General features: G+C 41.9%; 2 long non-coding RNA genes across 6 annotated transcripts in view; one reads left to right on the top strand and one right to left on the bottom strand.

Moving 5' to 3' along the window:
- Positions 1-15,395, bottom strand: part of LOC309378246 — a 221,306-nt gene that overhangs the window by 204,207 nt on the left and 1,704 nt on the right. The window contains exon 2 of one of the 4 annotated variants that reach the window (XR_014171939.1): positions 1,764-1,851. The exons of the other annotated variants lie outside the window; for them this stretch is intronic. This is a non-coding gene — a long non-coding RNA (uncharacterized lncRNA). The remainder of the gene's footprint in view (positions 1-1,763; positions 1,852-15,395) is intronic. 4 annotated transcript variants of the gene reach the window in all.
- Positions 4,683-15,395, top strand: part of LOC309378235 — a 31,080-nt gene continuing 20,367 nt past the window's right edge. Inside the window, exon 1 of one of the 2 annotated variants that reach the window (XR_014171901.1) lies at positions 4,683-4,903. This is a non-coding gene — a long non-coding RNA (uncharacterized lncRNA). The remainder of the gene's footprint in view (positions 4,904-15,395) is intronic. The other variant, XR_014171902.1, reaches the window with a different exon arrangement.

The following is a 15,395-nucleotide window of genomic DNA, read 5'->3' as shown; positions in this document are numbered from 1 at the left end:
ACAGTCCCTGGATACACACTAATTCCCTGGGTGCTACCATATGTCAATTCCAGAAGGAAAACAGCATAATGGAACCACTGTATCACTGGCAATATGATTTGACTCCAGAAGAAAACGTCTGTGGCCCTGTGTCAGGGGTGTGGAACCTGAAGCCCTGAAGGTGTTGCTGGACAGCACCTTCTGCCATTCCCAATAATTTATCATGCTGTCTGGGAAGGGCCACAGGCCCCATCTTTGCCCTATGCCCTTTATTTCCCTTATCAAAGTAAAGACTACCATACAGCCTATCCAGTGCCCTTTCCTTGGCCTAGTTCACAGCACCTACACCACCCCTATCTCAGTCATCTTTTGACAGCACGGCTGGTTTGCCCATGAGGTGGCCTGAGCAGTCGCCTCAGGTGGCAGAATCCCAAAGGGCAGTGCCCCTGCATATGACCCACCCACCCCTGGCACTGGAGAAACGAGGAGAGGCAACGGCAGAAATCTCACAAGAGATCTCATGAGAAGCTGCCACCATGCAACCTCCGTAAGTGAAGCTTCGGTGGAGGGAGCTGGCACCTTCCTGTTTAACCTCAGGCAGCAAAATGGGACGGGCCACCCATTAGATAGTGCAGAATTAACAGCTGGGGATGTCAGACGCAAAGACCTGCTACCTGAATTGTGAATGCAACTTCATTCCTCTGGCCAACTGTCAGCTTCAGTAGACTTTCTACTCAAGGTGACAGCTATTAGACATCTCCTGCCTCACACTTGGAGCAGCTTCAATGTGTTGTTTCCTCTTTACTGCCCATACACTATAAGGCAGAAGTGGGGAACCTATGACTTTTCACAGAATCCTAGAGTTGGAAGTGACCCAAGGATCATCTGGTCCAACCACCTGCAATGCAGGAATCTCAACTAAAGCACCATGACAGATGACCACCCAATCTCTGCTAAAAAAAACTTCCAAGGAAAGAGTCCACAACCTCTTGTGGGAGTCTGTTCCACTGCCAAACAGCTTTAGTCCATTTCTGGCAAGCCTGAACGCTGGCCATGTTGGCAGGGTCTGGGGCAACTGAGCTTAGTACAATCATAGATTTTCGCATTCAATTTCTCATGCACAAAGATTTAGCATGCGCGTTCAATTTAGCACGCCCTCTTGATAGGGAGTCTGAAGGTTGCTTCTTACATGATGCTTTGTGCTCTGTTGCCACTCACAAGTACAAAAATACATGAATATGGTATTTTTGAAACACCTACATGAAAAATCACTCCTTTATCAAAATGCATGTGAGCTTTGTGTGGGAAAGCTCTAGCTGCTTTTAATGTTATCATTGTATTTATCATTGTTTATAAAGCAATCAAAATAACATAAAACACAACATAGAGACTGTCCACATGCTTACAAACTAAAGTAATTTAAAATGAAAGGGGAACAGAAACAACACTAGCATGGCCTTTTTATCCAATGGGATGTGCACACACAATGTCATCCAAATGTAGAACTGGAAATTGTAATTGTTCTGGGATGTAAATAAATGTCACAAATAATTCTGTATTAACACTGTAGTACTTAACTACAAACACAAGAGGTCTCCTTAAGTACGTATTTCAGATGCTGCTTTATCTCATTAACATACCTACACCAAATATATATTCTGCAAGGGGGAAAATTAATACTGCACAGCATACCATTTGGTAAAATCTTAGAATTACATAAGAACTTGCTGAAGACTAGGGGTGGGTGGAAATTTGGTTCAGTTTGCATTTTACGATGAACCTACCTAATTTACCTTTCAAGAAACAATATGTGAACCCAAATACTGAACAGCTGTCCTGTGAAATTCACACTACTCCAGATTTTGCTGTGCTCTTCTCCAACCGTGAACCAAAAAATGTGTATATTAGTGGAAAGTGAACATAAAAATGCACATACCCATGAAAATAACACAGAAACACGTTGCAAGAATGTATATATTAGTCAAAACAGCATGCAAAAGATATATATTAGGAGAAATGGACTGAAATGCTAACCTTTGTGGGAATGTTAAAAAAATACAATCTGAAGTAAAACTATGGAGAACTGAATTTAAGATCAGGAAAATGAGAAAGTTGAAATAGACAAATTTTCCATCCCTTCTGAATGCTCATCCCATATGGTTACTATCACTTTAAATGACACAGCAAATACAATATTGGCTTCCTGTCACTATAAGGAGGTAGTTGTGGAAATTTCAGTTCCATCAAGTAGTCCTGCAGTCTTCAGTCAGGCCCATGACCTCTTCCCCCTGGGGTCAGATCCAAATAGTGAACCAGGGCACAGAAATGGCTCACTGTGTGGAACAGCAACCATGTGGTACAATGCAGCTGAACTAAAACTGACTTTCCCCTTGTTTTTCCTGTCCAGTTTGCAATGATGACTTGGGCAGGTTATTTTCACTCTTTCTCACACACACAAACACCAAAAATGATAGACTCCTTCCTATTACAAACAATTCTAACCAAATCAGAGAGCCAGTGTGTATAGTAGTAGTTGGAGTGTTGGACTAGGATCTGGGAGACCAGAGTTTGAATTCTCTCTCAGCCATGAAGCACACTGCGTTATATTGGGCTGGTCGCTGCTGCCTCCCAGCCTAACCTACTTCACAGGGTTGTTGTGAGGATTAAATGAGGAGGGAGAGAACAGTGCACGCCACCTTGAACTCCTTGGAGGAAACGTGGGGTATAAATATAGTAAAATAAACAAAAAAATCATGCCATTAATCTAGCCCCATTTGGTTACCCAGTCACCATCTCAGATTTGGTTCACATGTAGACCAAATACCCAACATGCTGGATTGAAAACATAAGGACTAGAAAGAGCAGCAGCATTTTCATTCATTCATATATCCAGATTTCTAGCTTTCTCCATGTGGAAGGCAAGAGTGTGGACGACACAAAGGTCTAAACAACAACAACCACCCCACCCTACATTCAAAACTTAATTAAAATTTGATAAATAAAGCACGCCACAAGCTCTAATACTGGTACCTGTGAGAGCACATTTAAATAATGTTCCTATTTAAATACCATTGAACGGCCCATTAAATCCAGCCTTTCTCTTCTCAGCTTGCTTAACCTTTCCCTGCAGGTCAAGGCATATATATAATCCCACTCACATTACAAGCACAAGAGGTTGATGCTGAACGTGACATCCAGCTCTCACATTTCACAGATTTGTAGAGTTGGAAGCATAGCTGTCAACTTACAGATTTGAAAATAAGGGACCAGCAGCCTTGAAAATAGGGGACCAGGAGCCAAAATAAGGGACCTGCAGCCTCACCTGTTACAGGCACTCCAGTCTTCCTGTCCTCCTGCAGTCTGATCAAACTCAAGCTGGTAGCTTCGAGAACACTGTCCAACCAACTTTGTAAGCAGAGGTTCAACTGAATAGAATCTGAATCACATGCACCACAAGGCCTATGCAGCCTCAACTTAAGATGGCTCCCCGGCCTGGCTTTGCACTGTTCGCAGCAGCACGTGCAACAAAATGGCGTCCAGCATTCAAAAAACCCCTCAGCTTGCATTAACTAGCCACACACAAGGCATGCAAGCTCCACCCCCAGTTGTTCTTAGACTTCTTATTGGGTGAGCAACACAGCCAAGCAACACAGTTGGAGCCTCCCTTCTCCCTGGCCGGCAGGGAAGGGGGGAGAGGAGCTGCTTCCGTTGAAATTTAAGGGACATTTAAGGGACATCCATCAATAAGGGACAGCAGCGGAACATGGCGCTGGAATAAGGGACTGTCCCTTCAAATAAGGGACACTTGACAGCTATGGTTGGAAGGGACCCTAAGGGTCATCTAGTCCCACCCCCTGTAATAAAGCAATCTCTACTAAAGCATCAGAATTTTGTATCAGATATGTATTTTACCACACAGACCTTGAGAAGCAACAGAAAAATCTGCACAGACAGATGGCAAAGTGTGCTAATTCCACCACATAATCCCATCCGTAAACATCAGAAAGCTGTGCTTTTAAATATAGACTGTCAGCATTCCAGCTTTACATAAATATACAGCACAGAGAAAAAGGTTGTGTATGTTTTTCTGTATATCATAGCATAGCCAATATGAAAGTTAGCTGAAGCTTAGTCCATTTTTTATAAAGCAAGTTTCCAGGAAGGTACACCTCCAGTTTACTTCCTCCCTCTCCAAAATGGATGACCATAAGCTTGGGAGTGCCATAGCTGCTGCTTTTGTGATATATTCTAGCTTTCCTTTCATCTTCTCAATAAAGGGATGCCTTTGCAGCAAGCCAGCTTCCCGATTCATTCACACTCTCTTCTAGGCATTTGATAGGTGTCATAACTGCTAGGGGACAGTGTCCTAAAGTGATTAAGGCTGCAGCCCTATTTCTTCCTAACAGGGAGAAAGCTCCATTATACACACTGGGACTTACTTCTGAGTATACATGTACAGGATTGTGCTGTAATGTTACAAGAAAGACAACTTACTGCATTACTATATTATAAATCCACCCTTCCTACAAGGATAATGTACATGGTTCTGCTCTGCTCATTTTATCTTCAAAACACCACTATAAGTTAGGGGAGGCTGAGAGACAGGGACTCACCCCATCAAGCTTTGTGGCTGGGGTTTGAACTTTTACCAAACACCAGCACCAGAAGTGTGGCATGGGGGAACAATGCTTAAACAGTTGCATCAGACCAAGTTGTTGTCATAGTCTTGTTGCTAAGCAACAACATACAGATCTCAGTGGAGTGGGAGGCCAACCAGCAAAGAGTTTATGAGGTGTACTTGCCTGGAGGCAGAATCAGCTTGCAAAGTCAGGTCAGGTCCAGCAAACAGCAATCCGTGTGGTGAGACAGTCCAGAAGTCAAGGAATCTGATGGTCATGGGTCAAGACATGCAGGAAGCAGCAAGGTAGGGCCAGGAACTACAAGTGTTGTTACCAGCATCTGACTGCTGCTGGAAGCTCTGCTTAAAAAAACTGAAGCCAGCTGGTTCTCATCAGCACCTCCTCCACCACCTCCCCTTTCAGGCTGTTGTTCAGCAGGTGAAGCTGATTCCTGGGCCATCACAGTTGTGGGTGTTGCAGTATAAGTATGTGGAACTTGTGGCCCTGCAGGTGCTGTTGGATTCCAAATCTTATTATCTCTGACCTTTAGCCATCCTGGGAGTTGGAGCCCGATAACGTTTGGAAGGCCACAAGTTCCCCATCCCACCTCTGGAAGATAACACAACATTCTTGCAGGAGAGCAGCTGTATTGAGACTTGAGGAAACATGTTCCTCATCTCCCTTTCTCTGATCACCCCCTCTACCCGTCAGATGTCAAGGCAATAAGCAATTATCTTACTTTTAAAAGACATCTGAAGGTAGCCCTGTTTAGGAATGTGTTTAAAGTTTATTGCTGTATTGTGTTTTAAATATTCCACTGGAAGCCACCCAGAGAAGCCACCCAGATGGGCAGGATATACCGTATTTTTCGCTCTATAAGACGCACCAGACCACAAGACGCACCTAGTTTTTGGAGGAGGAAAACAAGAAAAAAAATATTCTGAATCTCAGAAGCCAGAACAGCAAGAGGGATCGCTGAACAGTGAAAGCAGCAATTTTCCTTTACTTTTTAGGAGGGAAAAAATGAGTCTTATAGAGCAAAAAGTACCCAGCTACTACAAAACTGTTCAGGAGTGTTGAGGTTCAAGGAACTGCAAGAAAGTGCCTGCCCAGATATATTTTTTAAAAAGGTAAATGACCCCTGACCGTTAAGTCCAGTCACAGATGACTCTGGGGTTGCGGCACTCATCTCACTTTACAGGCCGAGGGAGCCAGCATTTGTCTGCAGACAGTTTTTCCGGGTCATGTGGCCAGCATGACTAAGCCACTTCTGGCTCAATGGAACACCGAAACCAGAGCAGCACACGGAAACACCATTTACCTTCCCACCGGAATGGTACCTATTTATTTACTTGCACTTTTTGGCGTGCTTTCAAACTGCTAGGTTGGCAGGAGCTGGGACTGAGCAATGGGAGCTCACCCCGTCACAGGAATTCGAACCGCCGACCTTCTGATCGGCAAGCCCAAGAGGCTCAGTGGTTTAAACAACAGAGCCACCCGAGTCCCTACGACATAGTAGTTATTTAGAATTTTGTACACCGGGTGATATAGCAAATGAATGGCATGTAAACATTTTAGGAAAGCTGCCTTCTCTTGGCATTATTCCAAGGACTCATTTGGCCCTACATCATTGCAATCACATCCTGATTGCCATGGAAACTACAACTTCAGATCCAGTTCCAAATTTCCATGGTGAACGCTTAGTAGTAAGAGGCATACTGAGACAAAATAGAAAGCAGGTTTTTTGGTGGAAGGGGAGGGGGAGGTATCATTAAATGATACACCAGACTCTTACCAGCTGATCTTTCTATCTTTAAGGTCAGTTGGAAATAGGATAGATACATATGCATAGTTTCATCCTTCAACCAAGAGAACATTGAGTGGTTTCAAAGTAACTTAGGTTGGACCTGAAGAGAGGCAATGAAGTCACAGACCATAGTAACAAAGTCCACACACAGACGGTCCCAGGACCAAACCCTAGCAACTCCACCATAGCAGAGGATGGAAAAGGCTGCACCAGATCCTGGGGAATTGCTGCCATCCAACAGTAGGCAACACTGGTCTAGATCGATCAATAGCCTGCAGCTCAGAAAAAGGCTGTATACTACATCCCTCTCCAATAGCAACAGTTGAATATTCCTCCCACCCAAAGCAGTTGGGTGTATTGAACTTTATCACAATACTAAGGGACCACACAGTCACTTAACTGGGTGTAAGCTCCATGAACACAATGGGGCTTCAAAGAAAACAGATGTCTGTATATTATATATAATATGTTATTATCATATTATTACAGAATCAGAATCAAGCTTTGGTTATCTGATGGTACATGGAGGTATAATGTATACAGTGTAGGAATTAAAAGAAACTCAGTGTGCAAACTGGTAAAAATATATGAATTAAGCTTTTATACTTCACTAGCTGGATTAAATGGAGCAGATTGTAATATCCAGGATTACCTAGTAAACCGTCTACCCCCAGGGCCCACTAAGATGGCTGAACATAACTAAGACCCACCAGTCACAAAATGGTGGTGCAGGGGCAGAAGTTACAAAATGGTGGCAAGGCAGAGTTTGGCACAAGGAGCTGGCAATCACTTGCATGATTTTCGACTGGTATCAAATCAATCTTTCGAAATGGCTATTTTTTCCTTGCAGCAAGGAATCCACTATGACAGTTTTCTTTGTGCTAAATACAGGCACTTTTTCTGGTGGCATTGGGAAAGCTGATCCAGCTCTAAAGCTTTTGCTTTTATATTTTTGTATTTCCACCCAGCCTCTCAAAAATATTTTGCCCATCTCTTGTGGTTTCTTCTCCCATTTTCTCTTCCATGACCATGTACATTCACTTTCTTGTCCTGTTTCTTCTGATATCCCCCCTTTTCCATTCCCGGTTTGTCTGTTGTTGATTATGTTATATATTACCCTTTAATCTCACTTTCTAATTTCCTTCAACATCTTCTCAGTTCCTTTTTCCTTAGTGGAGGAAGACATTTCCCTCCTCTCCCCTGCCCCATTGTCTCAGCATGCAAGGAGTTATGGGTGCTGGCATGAGTATATTTTTCCCAAGTAGTTTATAATATTGCAGCTGGAGCTAAGTTTAAGCCACTAAAGAATGAATTTTAAAAGATCTTGAGGGTTTTAATCTCTGTTCAAAATGACACCTGCATTTGCACCATCACAAACATATGTTCTTGTATACAATTTTGTGAAGTAAAACTAAAAGTGCATTATATTATATTATATTATATTATATTATATTATATTATATTTAGCAAATGACAAATGCAGACACTGATAAGCAAAAACACTGAGATTATGCACCCTAAAATTGTAGGTCTTTTCTGAACTGCAATGTCCAAGCAATATTTGTGAGTTGAAGAATCATCAAAAGATTATGGTAAGCAGTGGTATGGCTTTCCTGTCTTATCAAAAGTGTTCTCAGATCTATTACAACATTGCTTTCCAAACACTGTTGGAGTAACAGACACTTCTATAAACAAGGACCATTTTTAGTGCAAAGATGTGGCTATGATGATCAGTAAGTGTTTGTTACTGCCAGATGGATGTATTGTAATGAGTAATACAGTAAAGTCTATTCAGAAACTGCAGCTGTAAAATGCTGTGAGTCATTCCCTTAGTATACTAGCAAAAGAAGCATGTTATCACCAGAGGTTTAGAAGAGACATAACCAGCTCATTTGGATGCACTGGTGATATTGATTATAAAAGCCCTCTGTTGTCCAAGACATAGATATCTGACATTCAGCCTTGCTTTCCATAGTCAGTTGAAATGGTCAACAAAAATGTCTGAAGTCAATGATCCTAACATTAAATGTTTTAGAGCTGCAAACAAATTTTTACAGAGGCCACCAACTGACAAATCTACTTTTCTCTCTCAGATGCCCTAATCTTACTGCCCTTCACAACAAGTATTAGTTTCCCTTTTCATTAATTATTTTTATCTTGAGTACTGGAGCCTGGTGCATCACAGCTACATTCCACCCACTGTGAAATTTAAGTGCAGATTAGGGTATATTTGAGGTCTGCTGGGGATTGCTTTCCTTCAAGTGGCTTCCCTGTAAGACTGAGATGGAATAGTTGACATGTATGGTTGCACTTGTAGGTGTGTGCACCTCTTTATATCTTAATACAGGGTGATTAATAATGAAATACAGTGGTGCCCCGCAAGACGAACGCCTCGCAAGACGAAAAACCCGCTAGACGAAAGGGTTTTCCGTTTTGGAGGCGCTTCGCAAAACGAATTTCCCTACGGGCTTGCTTCGCAAGAAGAAAGCCCATAGGGAAATCTCCGGGGACCTCTTTTAAATGCTAGCGGTGGAGAGCAAAGCCTTCCCCCCCCCGGCCTTCAGAAGAGGTCCAGGAAGGCCGGCGGGGGCCGAAAGGCTTTGCTCCCCACCGCCAGCATTTTAAAAGCGGTCCGGGATAGCAGGGAAGCGCTTCCCGCTATCCCGGATGGCTTTTGAAGGCAGGCGGGGGGGGAGCAAAGACTTTTGCCCCCCGCCAGCCTTCAGAAGAGGTCCAGGACTTCTGCCCCCCGGAAGGCGCTGCCTTCAAAAGCCGTACGGGGGCTTTTAAATCGCCCCGGGACAGTCCCGGGGCGATTTAAAAGCCCCCGGGAAGGCAGGCAGGGGGGACAAAGACTTTTGCCCCCCGCCCGCCTTCGGAAGAGGTCTAGGACCTCTTCCGAAGGCGGGCGGGGGGCAAAAGTCTTTGTCCCCCCTGCCTGCCTTCCCGGGAGAGCGGGAAGGCAGCGCTGCGTTTTCCGCTCTCCCGGGAAGGCAGGCAGGGGGGAGCAAAGACTTTTGCCCCCCGCCAGCCTTCAGAAGAGGTCCTGGACCTCTTCTGAAGGCTGGCGGGGGGCAAAAGTCTTTGCTCCCCCCCGCCTGCCTTCAAAAGCCGTCCGAGGGCTTTTAAATCGCCCCGGGACAGTCCCGGGGCGATTTAAAAGCCCCCGGGAAGGCAGGCGGGGGGGAAGCAAAGACTTTCGCCCCCCGCCGGCCTTCAGAAGAGGTCGGGGGACAGACTGTCTCCGGACCTGGTCTGAAGGTGGTTTCCATAGGAACGCATTAATTGATTTTTAATGCATTCCTATGGGAAACCGTGCTTCGCAAGACGAAAAACTCGCAAGACGAAAAGACTTGCAGAACGAATTAATTTCGTCTTGCGAGGCACCACTGTATACCGTTTCAACACACTATAAAAAAGAAGAATGTAATATATATTACCTGTGACAGAATTGTAGGGGAATGTTTAAAGTTTTTTTAGAAACAGTCACAGATGTTCTATATGTGCACCCATTGTCACACATCGAACCGGTAATCCTTATCTGCCGAAACACGACTCACCCTACGTGTTGATTTTCCCGGGCTTCGTTGAATGGTGGTGCAAACACTATTGACTTCTTCTGAAACAGACGGTCGTCCAGGACTTCTAAGTTTGCACAATCAGCTCATAGTTTCACATTTTTTATGCCAATTCAAGATACATTTTCTGCTTGGAGGTTCCCCCCCCCCCGAATCATGATCGAAAATGCCATCGCACAACAGTTACAGATTCCGTTTTGCTCACTTCAAGAACACAAAATACCTTCTCCACTGCAAACACAGCCATTTTGCCTGACTAGTCACATGAATCGCACGCTATCGCCTATGTCACTTCCCTCAGTAGTAGAACACAAACTTTATGAGTACAGTGGTACCTCGGGTTAACAACTTTATTCGTTCTGGAGGTCCGTTCTTAACCTGAAACTGTTCTTAACCTGATGTACCACTTTAGCTAATGGGACCTCCTGCTCCCGCTGCGCCACCGCAGCATGATTTCTGTTCTCATCCTGAAGCAAAGTTCTTAACCTGAGGTACTATTTCTGGGTTAGCAGAGTCTGTAACCTGAAGAGTCCGTAACCTGAAGCGTATGTAACCTGAGGTACCACTGTACATCTACCTCACGGTTCGCAGTTGTGATCCGTGTCATTGCCTGTTACCGCCTTACAGCATCTGAAAACTGTATACTTCATTATGAATCATCCTGCATATTAAACCTTTGCCCAACTAATTTGTAAAGACCCCTCTACCTGAACTGTACATTTCCTCTCAACAAAGTCAACTAAAGAAAATTTAACCTCTAGTAAACATCTTACATAAGGTTGCAACCTGAAATTTAAAGCAATGCCAAAATAAAAAAGGCAAGGCAGTAATCTATTCTCTGGTTCAAAATACCAATCTGGCAAAACACTGAAAAGGATATCAAAGCTTGGGTTTGACTTTTTCAACATACAGAATAATTGCAAAGGAATTTTTTTATTGTAAGTTCATGATCTGTATTGCCATGAACATCCCCATACTAAAACGTTGATTTACAAATCCACTAAACACAGCATTTTTTGTTCCTTCTCTACTCCCCCAAGCTCTATGGAACAGCAATTCTGACAGGTTGAATTCTTTCTGCTCTGGTACATTCGATTTCCTGAATGCCTCTCATCTCCAACACAGTCCAAAGTAGCAAGAAAACTATTGAGACTTTACATTTTCTGAAGTTTCAAGTATGCATTGTGGTTTAAGATTATAGCCCAACTTTCTTTAAAGCCCTCAAGGGAGCATTATACGGTAATGTTAAATAAACAGAGTACAAGAAACTGATTCAAAAACAAACACCACTAAAGAAAAATGCCTAGCAGTGTATACTAGAAGTGATTTTAATGAGCTTGTACCATTTTACTTGGTTGTAAACTGCCTGGTATGTATCTTTTTATGACAGGTGGTATATAAATGGTTTACAATAGATAAAACAATAATACAGTGGTACCTCGGGTTACATACGCTTTAGGTTACATACGCTTCAGGTTACACACTCTGCTAACCCAGAAATAGTGTTTCAGGTTAAGAACTTTGCTTCAGGATGAGAACAGAAATCGTGCTCCGGCAGCACGGCAGCAGCAGGAGGCCCCATTAGCTAAAGTGGTGCTTCAGGTTAAGAACAGTTTCAGGTTAAGAACGAACCTCTGGAACAAATTAAGTACTTAATCCGAGGTACCACTGTACTTGTACGCAATAATCAACAAATATCATACGATATAGTTACTTCATTTCTCCTGTCTATAAATAAGCAATACTTTGTATACTGTTCACTAATACTGAATGTGAAGCTTATTAACTGCATGTGTCTCCTTGCCAGTCTCTTAACTCCACATTTGGAGAAAATAATTTTCCTGTCTTATTACCTACACCCCAAGAGATATTTATCCAGAAATTCTACCTTGAATTGTTCTACTTAGTTTTGGCTGCTTCTCAACTATTTTCAGGTTCCAGGGACAACTACATCCATTTCCAATACCCCAGTCCTTTTAACATTGATTTGCATGCCCCCACTATCTGCACAGTGACAATGATAAATAACTGCTAACTAATAATAATGATACAAATTTATTGCAAAATATTTCAGTAGATCAGACTTTTTATGTGTACTAAAAAGAAGAAGAAAAACAAAGTATTTATCTGTCAATTTTCTCAATGGGAGTTTCCAACCGCCCACTGCATCTCGGTTGTTGAACGTTTTGGAAGTCGAACATTTTTCCAGAACAGATTACGTTCGACAACCAAGATGCCACTGTATTTTAAAAAGAAAGGGGAACAGAAATAACAATAGTATGGCCTTTGTATCCAATAGGATGTGTACACTTTGCATTTGTGCTTGAATTGCTGCACCATCATGGTAGAAGTAGCTGTTAGATTTAATTGCAGAAAAGCAAGTGTAATCCAAATGTAGAATTGGAAATTGTAATTGTTCTGGGACGTAAATAAATGCCACGAATAATTCTGTATTAAAACTGTAGTACTTAACAACAAACACAAGAGGTCTCCTTAACTATGTATTTCAGATGTTGCTTTATCTCCAGTTAGCTCACCAACACCAAATATATATTCTGCAAGAACTTTTTTTAAAAATACTGCACAGCATACCATTTGGTAAAATCTTAGAATTACATAAGAACTTGCTGAAGACTAGGAGTGCGTCGAAATTTGGTTCAGTTTGCATTTCACGATGAACCTACCTAATTTACCTTTCAAGAAACAATATGTGAACCCAAATACAGCTGTCCTGTGAAATTCACACTAAGTGTATATTAGGAGACAGTGTACATAAAAATGCACATACCCATGAAAATAACATGCAAAACACCTTATACTGTATCTTGCAAGGATGTATATATAAGTCAAAACTGTGTGCAAAATGTATTTATTAGGAGAAATGGACTGAAACGCTAATCTTTGTGGGAATGTTAAAAAAAATGCAATCTGATGTGAAAATATGGTGAACTGAATTTAAGATCAGGAAAATGAGAAAGTTGAAATAGGGAAATTTTCCACCACTTCTGAATGCACATGCCATATGGTTACTATCAATTTAAATGAAACAGCAAATACAGTATATAGGCTCCCTGTATTAGAGGTAGTTGTAGAAATTTCAGTTCCATCAGGTTTTCCTGCACTAATATTCTGCAGTTTACACTCATCAAATAGACACTTACAGTCTTCAATCAGGTCACCATTTATTTATTTCTTGAAGTTTTAAAGCCATATGTCCAGATTTTGCTGTACATTTGATCTTACTTGTACTGTTAGGAAAACAATCTGGTCTAATGGCAATTTACTTTGGAACTCCCTGCCTATTGATATCTGGAATGTGCCATTGCTGTACAGTATGTACCCTTCTGGGCACCTACTTAGAACATTTTTCTTTAGGCAAGCCTATCCAGGCATATAATAGTCATATGTGTTTTATCTCTTTATGTCTTGCTTGGAAGTTTTCTTACAATCAAGAACTATGTGAATTATATTAGATGAATAAAAAATTCCGCTCGGCCTCCTCTCATCTTTTGCTCACAAAGTTTGTCCTACGGGAAGTGGGGGGTGGGGGTGGGATATGGTTCAGCTGCTTTCATTTTTCTTTCTACATCTAACCCTCAACCTCCCAGTTTGGTGCTGCTAGACAACACACTATTATTAGACACAATACTATTGCACACCGCCTCCAAGCAGCTCAGGATGGCATAATGAGCTACAATTAGTTGCAGAGTTAAAGGACTAACTCTCTCACTCTCTCTGTTTCGTATATAATTTATAAGAATTTTACTGAAAGCATTCCACCCATGGTTACACAGTTTCACCCGACTATATCTTCTTGTGGATCCCATGACCTAATGCAGTCCCTTTGAGTTGACGAGATCTAACTAGTTTTATGGTGCCTACTTTTCCATCAGATGACTTGCATCTTAAGTGGTGGGCAGAGATCTGCAATACTGAGAACTATGTTGACTAAAGTAATGTCTAGCTAACAACGCCTGGCTGTGAGTTGTGAAGGCCACTCCCTGCAAAGCTCTTTCCACCTGGTCTAGGGGGCAGGGCCCACACTCACCCAGCTCTACTAAAGAGGCTCCTGGTGATACCAGAGGGACATTGCTAAACCTGACAACAAACACTAACTATTGGATTCTTTCCCCACATCTTTTTGTGCCTGCCAAACAGCCATGTCATGCTTAGGATAATATTTTATTCTCTTTGTTAATTATGCTGTTCTAAATGTGCATTTTATATTTGACTTCACTTAAGAATGGTTTTTTAAAAATTCCTTTTTGTTAACTTAGTTTGTGTTAAATATGCATTCTGTAGTTGACCTCCTTTGTAATGTTTTATTTTGAAATCTTTTAAGATAATGTTTTAGTTTTCTGTTAATTATGTTGCTTTGGCTGTATACTCTATATTTGTCTTTCTTCAGATTGTTTTATTTATGTTTTATTGATTTTTTAATATTCTGTAAATAACTTTGAGATTTTTCTTAAAAATATAAAGGAGTATAGAAATGAAATTAATAATAATAATAATAATAATAATAATAATAATAATAATAATAATGTATTGTATTGTTTAAATGGATAGGTCTGGCACTGTTGTGCTTTTGCAAAGTTGTCTCTTATTTTGGGGGAGGCGGAAAGAGTACCAAAATGAAGACAGCTTTTTCTTTATTGACCCCTCCCTATTACAAACAATTCTAACCAAATCAGAGAGCCAGTGTGTATATGTAGTGGTTAGTGTTGGACTAGGATCTGGGAGACCAGAGTTTGAATTCTCTCTCAGCCATGAAGGACACTGGGTTATATTGGGCTGGTCGCTGCTGCCTCCCAGCCTAACCTTCTTCACAGGGTTGTTGTGGGGAACAGTATACCCCACCTTGAACTCCTTGAAGGAAACGTGGGGTATAAAATAAACAAAAAAATCATGCTATTAATCTAGCCCCATTTAGCTACCCAGTAACCATCTCAGATTTGGATCACATGTAGACCAAATACCCAACATGCAGGATAGAAAATATGGGGACTGGAAAGAGCAGCAGCATTTTCATTCGTTCATTTATCCAGTTTTCTAGCTTTCTCCATGTGGAAGGCAAGAGTGTAGACAACACAAAGGTCTAAACAACGACAACCACCCCACCCTACATTCAAACCTTAACTAAAATCTGATAAATAAAGCATCCCACAAGCTCCAATCCTAATACCTGTGAGAACTACTGTAAAAATAAAGGTCTTGCAGTGTTCCTATTTAAATACCATTAAATCCAGCCTCTCTCTTCTCAGCTTGCTTAACTTTTCCCTGCAGGTCAAGGCCTATACATCATCCCACTCACATTACAAGCACAAGAGGTTGATGCTGAACATGACAGCCAGCTCTCACATTTCACAGATTTGTAGAGTTCGAAGGGACCCTAAGGGACTGCAGCGGAAC

The sequence above is a fragment of the Podarcis melisellensis genome (assembly GCF_964234715.1).
Source record: "Podarcis melisellensis genome assembly, chromosome: 9".
NCBI classification, from domain to species: domain Eukaryota; kingdom Metazoa; phylum Chordata; class Lepidosauria; order Squamata; family Lacertidae; genus Podarcis; species Podarcis melisellensis.
Note: the sequence above shows the minus strand (reverse complement) of the source record. Positions and strands in the feature narration are given on the sequence as shown.